Source organism: Haemaphysalis longicornis, unplaced genomic scaffold (genome assembly GCF_048455015.1).
Source record: "Haemaphysalis longicornis isolate Haplotype H1 unplaced genomic scaffold, Haemaphysalis longicornis Haplotype H1 scaffold_6, whole genome shotgun sequence".
NCBI lineage: Eukaryota > Metazoa > Arthropoda > Arachnida > Ixodida > Ixodidae > Haemaphysalis > Haemaphysalis longicornis.
The window spans coordinates 144594179-144608577 of NW_027526407.1; positions in this window are offsets into that span (position 1 = coordinate 144594179).

Consider the following 14399-nt stretch of genomic DNA (forward strand, 5'->3'; position numbering starts at 1 on the left):
GGACAGCAACTAACTCGGCAAAAGTGTCATAGCACATGCGGTCGGACAAGGAAATGGGCTTTCCCAAACCCTGGAACGTTCTACGCTTTCTCATGGACACCAAAAACAGTAAAACTACTCAAAGAAACAACATCAGCGTAGTTCTCCATAAATTTCACGAAACAAACACGGAATTGCTCAAGACCATTCAGGAAAGATACATTGGTGACTGCACCCTCCGCACGGGGCAACGAAAATGCTATTCTTTACCGGTTCAGCACTATAAGTGAAGTTATGGGTCCTATTATGGGCATTATGAAGTTATGGGCATTGCGCACTCACTCTGCTCCTGGCCCGCATGGCAATACAAATAAAATTCCCAGAAACATAGATGACGAGTCTTTTGAAGCCCTCACACAATACATGAACGTATGCTGGGAGACTGGGCAACTGCAAAACCAGTGCAAAACGGCCAAAGTCCTTATGACCTATCAACTGGTCAACAAAATTCACATCGAAAACCTTAGAACTATTTCCCTCGCTTCCGGCCAGGGAGAATATTAGAAGACGTTTTTCTAAATCGGATCTCCAACTATATGGAAGGCAATGGACTCTTCCCGCACTCTATGATCATGTTCCATCCAAAACTCTCTACGCAGGATATCATGCTCCGTCTAAAACATGTCATCGACGGGGAAAGCTGCTCACCTCTAGACACTAGAGCCATATTGGATAAGATTTTACCAAGGTTTTTTGACAACGTCAAACCCTCGGTAATTCTTGACAACCTTGGCTCACTCGGCCTTGGGAAATAGGTATACAACTACTTAAGTAACTTTCTCTGCGAACGCACAGCTACTCTTGCTGTAGGGAGACTCTACTCAGATGTGATCAAGCTTGGGAACAGGGGTGCTCCGCAGGGTTCTATCCTTTCCCCGTTTCTTTTCAACGTAGCCACGATGAGGCTTCCCGAAATACTGGAAAAGATCGATGGTCTCCAACACAGCCTCTGTGGCGACGATGTCACGCTCTCGGACAGCGGAGGCAGTGACGGGGAAATTTAGGACATCTTACAACCGGGCATTGAGGCGGTGCAGCGGTACGTAAGTCCCAGGGGCCTCAGCTGCTCCTCGAAAAAGGCAAAATTGTTCCTTTACAGACCAACTAGTAGGAGTAAATGTACAGACCCGAACAACACCCTCCCCTCTTGTAAAGATTTTTGCGAATGGAATACAGCCCACTCCCACAGTGTCTAGTATGCGGGTTCTGGATCTCCAAATACAAGCGAATGTACACAACGTTTAAACCGCCCTCGCGCTCCAAAAAAGCGTGCATTAGACTGCTCGACTGATAATAGCGAATTGCTAACCGGAATCATGGTATGAAGGAGCACAATATTGTTCGATTAGTTGAAGCTTTCGTCCTCAGTAGGACAAACCACGTCACACCCCTTTTCCACACCTCAAAAAGGACCAAGAACTTAAAATTGACGCGGTTATTAGGCGGGCCTAGAAGCAGGCCCTTAGCATCGGGATCACTGCTCCGACCGACCGTTTCGAGGCGCTGGGGCGTCAAATACCCTCAGTGAACAAATAGAGGGTCGAAGGCAGGCTCAACGAGAGCAGCGTAGCTTGTGAGCGCTAGCCATAGTTACTAGCTTATCACTAGCGCCCCCTCCAGTGCTATTACGCCGATGCAGCGCCAGGCCCAAGCGAGGTCGGGGACGCGCTTGCTTGTTCGGTTGTTCTCTTGTCCCTGCCGCCAGCGTGGTCGGTCGTGCACTGCAATGGGCAAATAAACGCCTTCTTTTCAATTATTCTACTTCGCCTCGCCATGACACTTCAACGCCCCAGCCTTCACGCCCAGCCCTCACAAGGTACAGCCAGACGGGTTGGCATATTCTCGGCACCCTGGGCATCATCACCCGCGAACCGGCATTCACTGGGTACCCCTGGCAACCGAAGTGCGCGAACAAGTTCATATCCCAGCGATCCCTAACAAAAATCGCTCCAATCCACCCCGTGAATGTGGTTGGAAAGCAAAGCTGTAAAGGCACCCATAACGATTACCCATGCGACGTCACTCAAATTCACTCACATCGCTCTACAAATAGTAAAACCAGAGAGATGTGAAATGCACTTAACCACACCAATTATTACTTCAAAGAGATATTCTTGGTAAGGTTAAATCAATCCACCATGCATGAACGGTGTTTGGTTGAGTTGTATTGGTGTAGCACAAGAGCGGAAACTTTTTTTATAAAATCAAAGTAACCTCCAACCCGGTGTTAGACGATCTGACTTCTCCGTCTCTGCAGCGCGGACGGAGGCGACGAGATTTGTGGCAGAGAAGGAGCAGAAGGAGGAGGAAATACTTCTGTTCAGATTTCGGAACGGCCCAGAGTGCAGCCCTGGGGAGTGATTCCTCCTTCTGTGGGGCCCATATGCAGTCCGGGAGGTCTGTGTTCTGTCCACACGCTGAAGCTGGGTAGGTAGAGAAGGCCTGGACAGCAGCATCTCCCATTGCTCTTGTTGGGTAGTTGACGGAAAGAGAGGAGGGTGCTCAGGGCTAAAGTCGCACACCCCGATTACGGAGCGAAGTGTTCCTATTTCTGAGCAAAATTTACATTCAGCGTCATAGCGATTCGGATACGTTAAGTGAAGACGCGTAGGCTGTGGGAAGGAGCCCGGATTGTATGAGCCGTAGGGTAGTTTGTTGTTCTCTGGAAATGTCAGGGTAAGGCGAAGGTACGATCTGTCTCAGAAGGCGATAACCCTGGGATGCGTGACAAGCGTGACAAGCGGGTGACTGTCCTCGTGCAGCTCCGTAGCACGGGAGGTAAAAGCGCAGGCTTCTTGGGTGGGCGTATTTGTTGCCCTCCATTGAAGCGTGAGGGGGTGTCCAGATGAGCTGAATGGAACAGTTTGGGGAGCGGTTTTTAGCAAGCGCAGTGCAGGTCAGGACACCCAACCCGACTGCTAATTCCAATAGGCTTGCTGGGGATAGCTGACTACCCTCCGAACCCCTGGTTGGGTGAGAGCCAAGGGGATGGCTGCCTCTTCTGCTGCCGTCATTTCTTCGGTCCTAAGCGAGGTACACGCAAGGAGGTTGGTTGTGGAGGTAGCCAAAATGATGGTGTATTGCTTCCCTCGATGTTTGGAGGCGTCTGTGTAGATAACTGCATGATCCCCACTGAGGGTGGTGTTAAGCGCTTGTGCCCGTGCTTTTCGGTGACCCTCGTCATGTGAGGGGTTCATATTTCTAAGCAAAGGGAGCATCTTTAGTTTTAGTCGCCAAGAGTCTGGGAGTACGTCAAGCGGAGTGATATTCTGGGCTACCCAGCCAATCTTGTGAAGCATGCGGTTACCCACCGCAGTTCTGAGTCGGACCTTCTGGATAGAATGATGGCCTTCTATTAGCTCTTCCACCGTGTTGTGGAGCCCCGTGCTAAGCATCCTCTGTGTGTACGCATTCACGAGAAGACCAATGGCCTGCTCGACCGCCTTTCTAGTCAATATATAAAGCATCTCTATGTCTTCCTTGTCGAGAAGAAGACAGGGGGTGGACGTAAGTGACTCTCGAGAGGACAGAAGTTTCAATTAATCGAAAGGTACCGGATTCCTTTAGGCCTCGCTTCTTGGTGGCAACTCGCCTGATCATGTGTATGATTTGATTAATGCTGTTTTTGAGGCGCTGCAAGGAGACGTCACTCTTGGTGTTAGCCTCGAGATGTAGGCCCACGATCTTGATGCTGGGGCTTGGAATGATGGCCTGGCCGTCAAGGAGTATTTGAATGTATTCCTTAGTTGTCGTGAGGGCGGAAGACAAGGAGGTGTGATTTTTAGGGGCGAAGCTCCTAAAGCCATGGGTCTGTCCATCCCTTGTGTCTCGTGGTACGTGACCGCCCCATGCTTTCGGAGATGTCGCAAAGTGGGCCGCGTTGCACGCGCAAGAACCGGCTGCAACCGGCAGCGCAAACTCGGCACCGGGAGCGCGAGCTTGTCTGTGTTCGCCAACGGAGGCGCGATCGCACGTGCACTGCGAGGGGGAGATCACGCAAGAGAGAGAGAGAGAGAGAAAAGGACTTTATTTACAGTAGCCCTGCTCCAGGGGGATCACCGCACAGGGTTCCGCCCTGGTCGTGAAGGCAAGAGCTGGAGCACTATCTAGCCCCCGGAGCGTGACCGGGCGGGGCACGAGGGACGACCCGGCCATCACTAGGACGTTCGGCGCCCGTCTCGGCCCGCCGCTGTCTGCTCAGGGCTGTCACCAGCAGCTGGACCACCGTTCGTTGTTCGAGAAGGTTCGTGGACCCCAACCCAGAGTTTATCCTCTCGGGTAGAGTCTGTGGGTACCCTCGACCCACGCAAGAGATCACGCCACGAACGCAGGCAGTCGTTCTCGGAGATAGAACGAGACGCAAGGACCTTTGCTCGTTTCCTCTCGTCTTGTTCGGGCACAAGTTCGCCCTAAATAGACTTAGTGTTTGCAAACTTCCCATTGCAGCCAGTACAAGAATCTCTCTCGCTTCATTTCACAGATCATAAAGCCGTCGTAATGAAGGGACCTCGCAATCCACTCATGACAACGACGAAATGAAAAGAACACACGAAGAAACGAAACAACAAACGAACAAGAACAAAATAAAAGAACAAAATAAAAGTTGATTTGTACAATGTACGCACACAGTCTTACGTCTTTCTTAATTATGTAATGGGCGAACTTTCACGGGAGAGTTACGGTTACCGATGATCTCCCCCTCTCGAGCTTCGCCCCACTTATCATCATTCATTGTCCTTTACTAACGCTACTATCCGTATTCCCACTTATTACTTCTTGAATAATGTGCCACTTGAGTTCACATCTTCTTACAAGTACCTTGGCCTTCACTTTCAGCAGGATCTAACATGGCAGCATCACGTCGAACTTACTCTTGCAAGCACTAACCGTTCGCTTGGGTTGCTAAAACGTAAGTTAAAACAGGCTCCATCACAGTTAAAAAAGATTGCTTTCACCACTTTCATTCGCCCTAAATTGGAGTATGCTAGCGCCATTTGGGACCCTCATCAAGCCTACATCGTATCAAATATTGAATCCGTGCAAAACCGTGCTGCTCGGTTTATTTACTCTGATTATTCTTCCTTTTCCAGCGTCACTAACTTGAAAAACCGTGCTGAACTAGTTGATTTGGCCGTGCGCCGGAAACATGCGCGCTTATCACTTTTTCACAAGCTTTATAACCACCCGTCACTGCGTGAAAGTTTTTTTGAAAGCCCCTCTGCTCTCTTTCCAAGACGCGATCACCCCAATAAAATTAAACGCCCACAATGTCATTCACTTCGTTTCACACAATCATTCATACCGCGCACCATTGTTGAGTGGAATGACTTGCCAGCACATATTGCCACCGAAAAAGATTCTAATAAATTCTTGCAGCTCTTACACACTACGGTCACTAACTAGAATTTTTTTTTGTAGTTTTTACCTCTAGCATAAATTGCGGCAGTAGCTTGCATACGTTGTTCTTGCTCTTGCTGCAGGCTATTTCTGCATACGCTGCCACTTGTTATGTTCTCTGTTCTTTGTTTTTGCGTTATATTGTTTTCTTTTTCAGCCAATATTATGGGCGCAATAGTGTCAAGCAAATTTTTGAGGTCTTGCGAGCCATGTTCCAAATTTATCTGATTGTTTAACGATTGTGCAACGCGGTACGGCTGTAGGTTGTATTTATTGTTTCTTCCCTTCGTTGCGACTAATTACTGGTTGTAATGCGTTTTGTATTTTTGTTAGTAATTTTGTATAATGTTGTCTTGCCCCCCTCCCCCCTATGTAATACCCTCGCCAGAGGGCCTTTAGGGGTACACTGAATGAATTCCGTGGATATGGCATGATTTTTTTACATGAACACTGGAGGCCACATCCTTTAGCACATTGGCGTACTAGAAGTGCGATGCCATGCATTGGTGTGGCTTTCTTTAATTTTTGTAACTCTTAGAACATGAGCAAGGTGCGCACAGGGCCGCCAGACGGGCGTGAGTGGTCGCGTGACGCTTTCACGTGGCATTCAGCGAGAACGCAGGGGGCAAACCCGGATATGTGCTTGGTGAGTACACTACCTGTTTTCCCCGTCTTTGCGTGGCCTCGTAGCTAAATTGGTACTCAATGCAAGTATTAAGTGTACACATTATCAGTTACGTGTGTTTTTGTTTTGTCATTCTGTCAAAGAAGGCAATAAAGAAAAAAAAGTAGCTAAATCAGTAAGACAACGGGCTCTCGCTTTGTTAGTCTATTAGTTCCAGGTTTGATTCCCGGGGGTGCCAGTAAATTCTTTTTTGTTCGCTGGAGTTTTCTGGTGACACCAACGGTCGCGAAAGAACCCTTGGGGGGTAGAGGTAAAATCATTGCTTTAAAACTAAAGGAAGCTCACAGCATCACATGGCATCTCACTTCTAGTACGCCAACGTGCTAAAACCTGGGGCCTCCAGTTTCTACGTAAAAAAATTAACGGCGGCTTAGCCCGGCAATGCAAGGATATACGTAGAGTCAGCTTAGGTTAAGCTGGTTATTCGAAGGTTTTCTGGTTGTCTAGGATTACCTGATTATCATGCTTACTGCTGCTAAAACGATTTCCAATCCAATGCAATCCAATCCGGTCCAGTCCAGTCCAGTCAATGCTCCTCGCGCATGTGCAGCACGGCTATGGTGGCTAGCCACCCTAGCACGGCTCTACAGGATCTACCCGAAACGGCTATCAAGCGGCTCCGACGCAGTGTCAGACTTGCCTACTGCGCAAACGAGGCGCGCAGCTGGGCATGCGCCAGCGCCAGTGCGCCTGCCGCAGCTATGACGTCACTCTTCTGGAATGCGCATACCGGCAAATGTGCAAACCCAAATCTCTACACACCCGTACTCCAATCGGATTGGATTTCTAATCCAATCCAATACAATCCAACTTATTCGAATCTAATCCAATCTTATTCAAATCCAATCCAATCTAATTCAATCCAATGCTCCTCGCGCTTGCGCAGCATGGCCCTGCAAAATTCATGCGAAACTGCTCAAGCTCGGCCAGTGTAGCTTACGCTACAAAAATCACAGATTCTTGTCGTGCGCCCTCACGCCAAACGACACATCAAAGAACACATTCAAATACATCACTCCAAGTCCCAGCATCATGATCCTTGGCCTATATCTCCAGGCCAACACCAAGAGATTGATTGATTGTAGGTTTTAACGCGCCGACGCAACGCAGTCGATGAGGCGCACCGTAGTGGAGGGCTCCGGATTAAATTTGACTACCTGGGAATCTTTAACGTGCGCCGAAATCTGGTACACACGGGCGTTTTTGCTTTCGCCTCCATCATCCAACACCAAGAGTGACGTACCCTTGCAGCGCCTCCAACACAGCGTCAATCAAATCATACGCATGATCAGGCCAGTTGCCACCAAGAAGCGAGGCTTCAACGAATCCAAATACCTTTCGATTAATTCAAGCTTTCGTCCTCTCGAGAATCACTCATATCAGCCACCTGTCTTCTTCTCGGCAAGGAGGAAATAACTATGCTTCGTATAATGACTAGAAAGACTGTTGAGCAGGCCGTTGGTTTTTCTATGGGTACATCCACACAGAGCCTGCTTAGCCCGGGGCTTCCCAACACGTTGTAAGAGCTGATAGAGGTGCATCTTTCTAAGCTGAAGTTACGATGAGCAGAACTACGGCATGTCGCCGCATCCTTCACCAGATTGGCTGTGCAGCAGAGAATGTAACTCCGCTTGATGTACCCCCGTAATAATGGTGACGAGATCTAAAGATTCTCCCTTTGATTAAAAATATGAACCCCTCACACGACGAGGATCGCCGACAAGCACGGGCTCAAGCGCTCAACACAACCCTTCGAGGGGATCATGCAGGTATCTACACAGACGCCTCCCAACATCGAGGGCAGCAGTACGCCATCATCGTGGCTACATCCAGAACCAACCTCCTTGCGTCTGCCTCTCTAAGAGGCAGAAGAGGCACGATCGCCTTTGCTATCACTCAAACATAGATTCATAAGGTACTCAACCATACCCAACAAGCCTGCCGGAATTACCAGTCAGGTTGGGTGTCGCGACCTGTCCTGTGTGTGCTGAAAAACCACTACCCCAATGGTTCCATTCAGCTCATCTGGACACCCGCTCACGCTTCAATGGAGGGCAACGAATACGCCAACCAACAAGCCAACGCTTTTACTCCCCGTGCTATGCGGCTGCAAGAGGACGGTCACCCGCTTGTCACGTTTAGGGACATAACCCAGCATTATAGCCTTCAGAGACAGACCCTAGCTTCGCCTTACCCTGACGTTTCCAGAGAGCAACAAACTACCTTACGGCTCATTAAAATGCGCCTCTTTCCCAGACTCGACGCGTCTATACTTAATGCACCCGAATCGCTATTACGCTGAATGAAAATTTTGCTCAGTAGTACGAACTCCGCCACATAATCAGGGTGTGCGACGTTAGCCCTGAGTATCCTCCTCTCTTTCCGTCAACTACCGAACTCAGGCAGTGGGAGATGCTACTCTACAGCCCCTCTCTACCTAACCAGCTTCAGCTGGTGAGTAGAGAACAGCCGGCGCGGAGTGCATCTGGGATCCAGTGAACAAGGAACCACTCCCCTATACCGAATTCTGGGCCGTTCAGAAATCTGTTGTTGTTGTTGTTGTTGTCGTTCCTTATATAAATGGCGCATACCCAATCAGGGGATCGCCCAAACATCAGTCGTTAAACCGAAAGAGATGACTGACTGCGTACATTACTCGAGGAAAATTAGAAAAATTTGGAAGCTTTTTGCTTCTTGTGTTTGAGGAATCTAGTTTGAAAGGTAGTCATTATTAAAATAGAACAAAAAAGGGAAATAAATAAATAAATAAAGTAGAAGAAGAAGAAGAAAATGAAGAAGAAGATGAGGAGGAGGAAGAAGAAAAATATTCAGAAATGAAGACTTTTGGAGGGTTTTGGTGAGTTGCCCGAATAAGAATTGAATTACGTTGTGAATCTTTTGGAATTTTCTATGAAGCGCAGAAGAGCAGAACAAACCTCCCGGCGGCAATATCCCGTTTCTGAAGACCCAAATGATAATAGAGCGAACACTGATAAGGCCAATCCCAGGCTATGAAGCGGCACCTCAAGGAGCTGACGTCTGAGGCTTGAAAATCGTGTACAGGACAGACTCTTCTTCATTACAGTAACTGCACATAGCAGACTGCGCCAGACGAGACCTGTGGAGGTATCTATTCAACTGAGGCACACGACATCGAAGGCTCGTTACAATCACCTCCAGGTCGTGTGAAGGGCACCACTTCGGTTGCCAGGAGAATTTTAGTTGACAAAAATCTCTCAACGACAATAAGACTGATTCGTGCTGCCCTTGCAGCTTCAACCTTGCGGCGGTTAATAAAGGCGTTGTCCCAATGACATCGACAACAGGCAATTGAGGCCAAATGATCTTGTAGGATACTATTGAGCAGTCGGCCAGTTAGCATTTTAGCATATTGGAGAAAGATGTTCCGTAAGTTCACCATTAACGTAGTACCCCTATCGAGAGATGGAAGTACGTTATTGACCGCAACCCCTAATGGAGACAGCAAGCTTTGTGCTGGAGTAACTTGCGGCCGATAGGACCTCGGCCACTGGAACGCCAGAAACACAGCTGGCTCAGCCAGAAAGATGAATTGTGCCCTGTTAACCCCCAAGCCATAGGCTCTCAGAAAAGTATCCACAGTGAGTAATCGAAATCGGTGTAGCAGAGGGGAACTCGGGCTTCCAAATAAAAGTAACGCATTAGCTGTATTTTTAGGTAGCCCTAAACACCAGCGAAGAGCCTGACCTTCCAGAAGAACTAGGCGATGGAGCTTATACGTTGCAGACCCCGAGAATAGCAAACACCCGAACTCTAAAATAGGGGGCACGTATGTGCATTCGGTATACTATCCGAAGAGAATCCCGGCGCATTCCCCTCTTTCTATGGCTGAGACGCCTCAACATGCCAACAGCGCGTGCTCCTTTAGTAGCTATACGCTCTATATGCGGACTCCAGTCAAGTTGGCTGGTGTATACTGCCTCAAGGTATTTTAAAAAATGAACATGTGGTATGATGGGCTGAAAGTAACAGAGAGTGATATTAAAGGAAAAAGTGGACTCAAAAGCTAGAACAGAGCATTTGCTGGCACTAATTGTGAGACAGATGCTGTCTAACCAGGAATATAAAGTATTCAGATACGACTGCATTAATACATACACTTCGTGTATGTCAGAAGCTGACGCGAAAAACGCGATATCGTCGGCATAGACGTAAGTATGGACACCGGAAACAGGATATTAAAAGGATATTAAAACAGGATATTAACAGGATATTAAACAGGATATTAAAAAGAGCCGGTGAATGGACAGCTCCCTGTAGTACACCTCTTTTCTGCAAGTGTCGAGAGAAACAGATGTTGCCCCTCACACAACAGAACTGCCTGTCTTTTAGGAATTCACAGAGCAATGCTATCATGTATCTTGGAAAGTTTAATTTCTGTAACCTAGACATTACCACTGAGTACTCCACATTGTCGTATGCTTTTGCAATATCCAAGGTCACTAGAGCCGCTACCTGTTTATATCGACCGGCAAGTTTTATACGACTTTCAAGGTCGATGTGGGCACTCCAAATAGAAAAACCTGGGCAAACTCGAATTTGACTTGGGCTGAGGATATTGTTACGGGGAAGGTATTGTATTCACCAAGGGTATTTACAAGGGGAAAGCCAGAGCAGAGTGTCCAGATTCACGCAGCAGCCAAGTCGAGACCGATCGTCGTCGACTCCTCTTCTAGCTGCTCAGCTCTCATCAGTCCCTCTCTCTAGCACAGACAGCGCCGCATATCCGTCGGCTCAGTACACAGCCCAACATCCTTGTTACAATATTATACTTAGACAAAAATTTTATAATTCGGTGAAGCAAAATCCGCAATATTTCCACCGTTTGAAGTCAGAGAAATAGGCCTGATATTATTAACGGCGAGGCCCTGACCAACATTCTTCGGTATAGGAAGTATTTTAACTATCCGCCACACATCGGGTACCAATGTATTCCTGAGAGAATAATTGATCATATTCTGAATCGAAGCATTCCTTCCTCATCCTCCTTTTCTTCCTCCTTCTTCTCCCCCTCCGCTGTCTCCGCCGCCCATCTCGTCGCCTCCACCCTCGGTGGAAGAGACAGAGAAGTGAGATAGTCTAACACCGGGTTTGAGCTTCCTTTATTTTATGAAAAAAAGAGTTACCACTCATGTGCTACACCAATACACTTAAGCAACCTCCATTCATGCATCATGCATTGATTTAACATTACCAAGAATGTCTCTTTGATGTAATAAAGGGCGTGGTTAAGTGCACTTCTCTTCTTCTTGTTTCACTATATTTACAGCGATCTGAGTGAATTTATGCGTCGTCGCGTGGGAAGTCGTTGCGGATGCCGTTGACAGCTTTGCTTTCGAACCACATTCACAGGGTGGATTGGCAAGAATTTTTTTTGTCTTCCTCAAAAATAACAGGCAAGCAAATTAGCTTTGTACAAGTTATAGTGAATAAAAAAAGCCGACAGACAGCACTCTTCTGTTTTCAAAATACTTCGCGCATACAGCGTGAAGTGATGAGACATGTAAGTTGTCTTGGAGTGGAAAATAATGTGCAAATATATCCCAGCTATTGCAGGTACGCAAAGTTCGTGTGCAGGTTCGCGAATGCCAGTCGATTTGCACAGGGAGCTGGGGAAGGCCAGCCCGCAATGAATGTGTTGTCTGAAGCCGCATTTGCAATCCTTTCGCTCATTAAAAAAACAAAAACAAAGCAGCATTGCCGGCTTAGCTGTTCAATCTAGCCGGCGCGCCCCTGCCTGGTCAGTTCCTCGCGATTGGGGTTGCGGTCCATAGTTTTAAAGTTTGCTCTTCACTCCGTGGTTTGAACCATCGTGCCGCATCGGACAAGTTGAGATAAGAGGCGCGGCCCAGACACGATCTACAGGGCAGCCTGTGACAACCCAGCTGATATCTGCAAGTAATGAACTGGGTAGGTGCGGCTTACAATGCAGAAACGGTTTTTTTTTTCTGTGCGTCTTTTCCACTTTCCCCCCTCCTCCCCCTCCCCCCCCCAACCCTCGGTAAGCAGACTGTTGACGCGCCATTAAAAAATTGGCCGCGTATCTGCTCCTTTCGTTGCAAATGTCGTCAAAATACGATAGTGTTTATCGACTTTTGCCAAGTAAATGCCTGTCTTCGCTTTACCGCTCACCTCTCATGTTGTTCCTCTTGAGTCGCGCTCCTCTCAAGGTAAAGATACACCAAAGGTTTGCTCAAATCATTTTAAATTTCCCGCGTTTCACAGCTCCAAAGCGGGTGTCTCGATGCCAACGCTGCCGTACGGCTAAGACGGGCGTGAATCGAGGCGCCCTACTTCAACGTTTATAGAACCGCGTTTCCCTATTCCACGTGCGTTGCAAGAAGAACGTGAAACCTATCTAGTGGAACCTTTCGTAACTGTTGCCGGTTGATTTCTTAAAATGGCACCAGAAGCTATAGTGGCGTGGGCGACAGCAGGCGACGGCGGGGTGAATTTTTTTTCTGCAGTTGATGAAGTATTTAATTTTGCAAAAGTCAAGCATGTATGATTGTTTATAAAGGAACACTGCAAATATCACTTCTGTACTAATTTGTTGTCTTATATTTGCGTAGTGTCTTGTTCTTCTTCAACAATATTGAGAAGTATGAACATTACACCGGAATTAGATGGGTAGATTTAGGTGTGACTATATAAGACTACTGCGCAGGCCTTGATTGACTTTGACCGGGTGGCTGAATCGAGTCACAGACAGACAGACGGACAGACATACAGACAGACCAAAATTTCTGGGTTTAAGGAGCCCAAGAAAGACGATCGTCTTTAACAAAGGCGTGTGCGTTCGATTTGGGTTCTGGGGAAAAAAATGCGCCCACCTCCCCGCGAGGGGAACCCTGTGTAGATGCGACGCATCGTGGGGTTCACTTGGTGTTTCCGTTGGATTGATTCTGAAATCGCGTGAAACGTGTCGGGAACGCGTATGAATGTTACGTTTTATGATTATTATTATGTTTTATTGGCCAATCTTTGTCAATCTCTCTAAGTGGTATGCTTGGGGCTTCGCTGTCGCAACGACCTTTACTCCATCATTGTTGCTGTAAGTGAGAGCTTCTTTTCTTTTATTGCAAGTGTTAATCATTGCCCTATCATGCGTTGTATCAGTAGCTTCTTGACGTAGTTTGAATGAGTCAAGGATATAAGGCGCGTTCGTAGCATTTGATTGTCTCGGTTTTGTGGCGCAGTGGGAAGAGCACCATGTACCTCGCGTTCCGCCCACGGGGTCGTGGGATCGAAACCGCGCGCCGCTAGCTGTTATTTTTTTTTTATAGTGTAGAGGGAAGGGTGTGGATGAGAGAGGGGCATCGGAGAGGAGAGGGGGTGAGCGGCGGAGAGCGCAGCTCGCGCGGCGAGGAGAATGGGGGAGGGGCGGACGACAACAACGCCGACGCTGCATGGACAAGGCGAGTGAATGAGATGCAGTCGCATCTAATATGACGTAGTTGCGCATTATCATTGTATGTGGGTAGATTCCAGTAATTAATGGTCAACAGCGCGGGTATTGTGTGGAACCGATTTTTCTCGCTGCATGTCGTCGGTGTAAGCATGGATTTTCGGAAGTGTATCCAGGTAAAGGGTCTAATGAACGCTTTCTTTCCGTTTGCGCAAACTGGCCTAATTGCAGGCCTTGAAGTATTTCTCTGCAGGCTTTTTTTTAATTGTAGGTTCCCGATTATTGTGTCTCTGAACTGAGACGAATTTTGTGGACGTCTGAGCAACATTCCTGCACCGAGGCGTCTCCAAGGAACAAATACACATTTAACTGAACTTTCAAGTTCTTTTCTTCTCCCGCCGAGGCGTGTGCGGGCAAAAATCTGTCTAGTGAGTCAATGTTTCCAAGTTCTCCTTTCGTAATTATTGTGTACGTCAATGTGTATGTACCACGTGTTTTCCTATTGCGCAATATTGTATGCCTAAATTTGCATATGTCATATTTTTTCTTAGAGTGCTACAGTGTGCACACAAATTGTATGTGCAATATATGACCTTAGTACATGTGTTTTGGCGCCTTCGAATCAAAGACGTCCTCATACGAATTTTGAATAAAAGAAAAGCAAAAAGAATGCTTGTTTAACGAGGTAATAATAACGAGCTCGAGGAAATAATTTACCTTGAAAAAGACAACAATTCGACACTAGAAAACACACTATTACCTGCATGTTTTCTTCGTTCAATTATTAAACACGTTTGTGAACACACGTGCCAAATGACGGGCGGTGGCCAT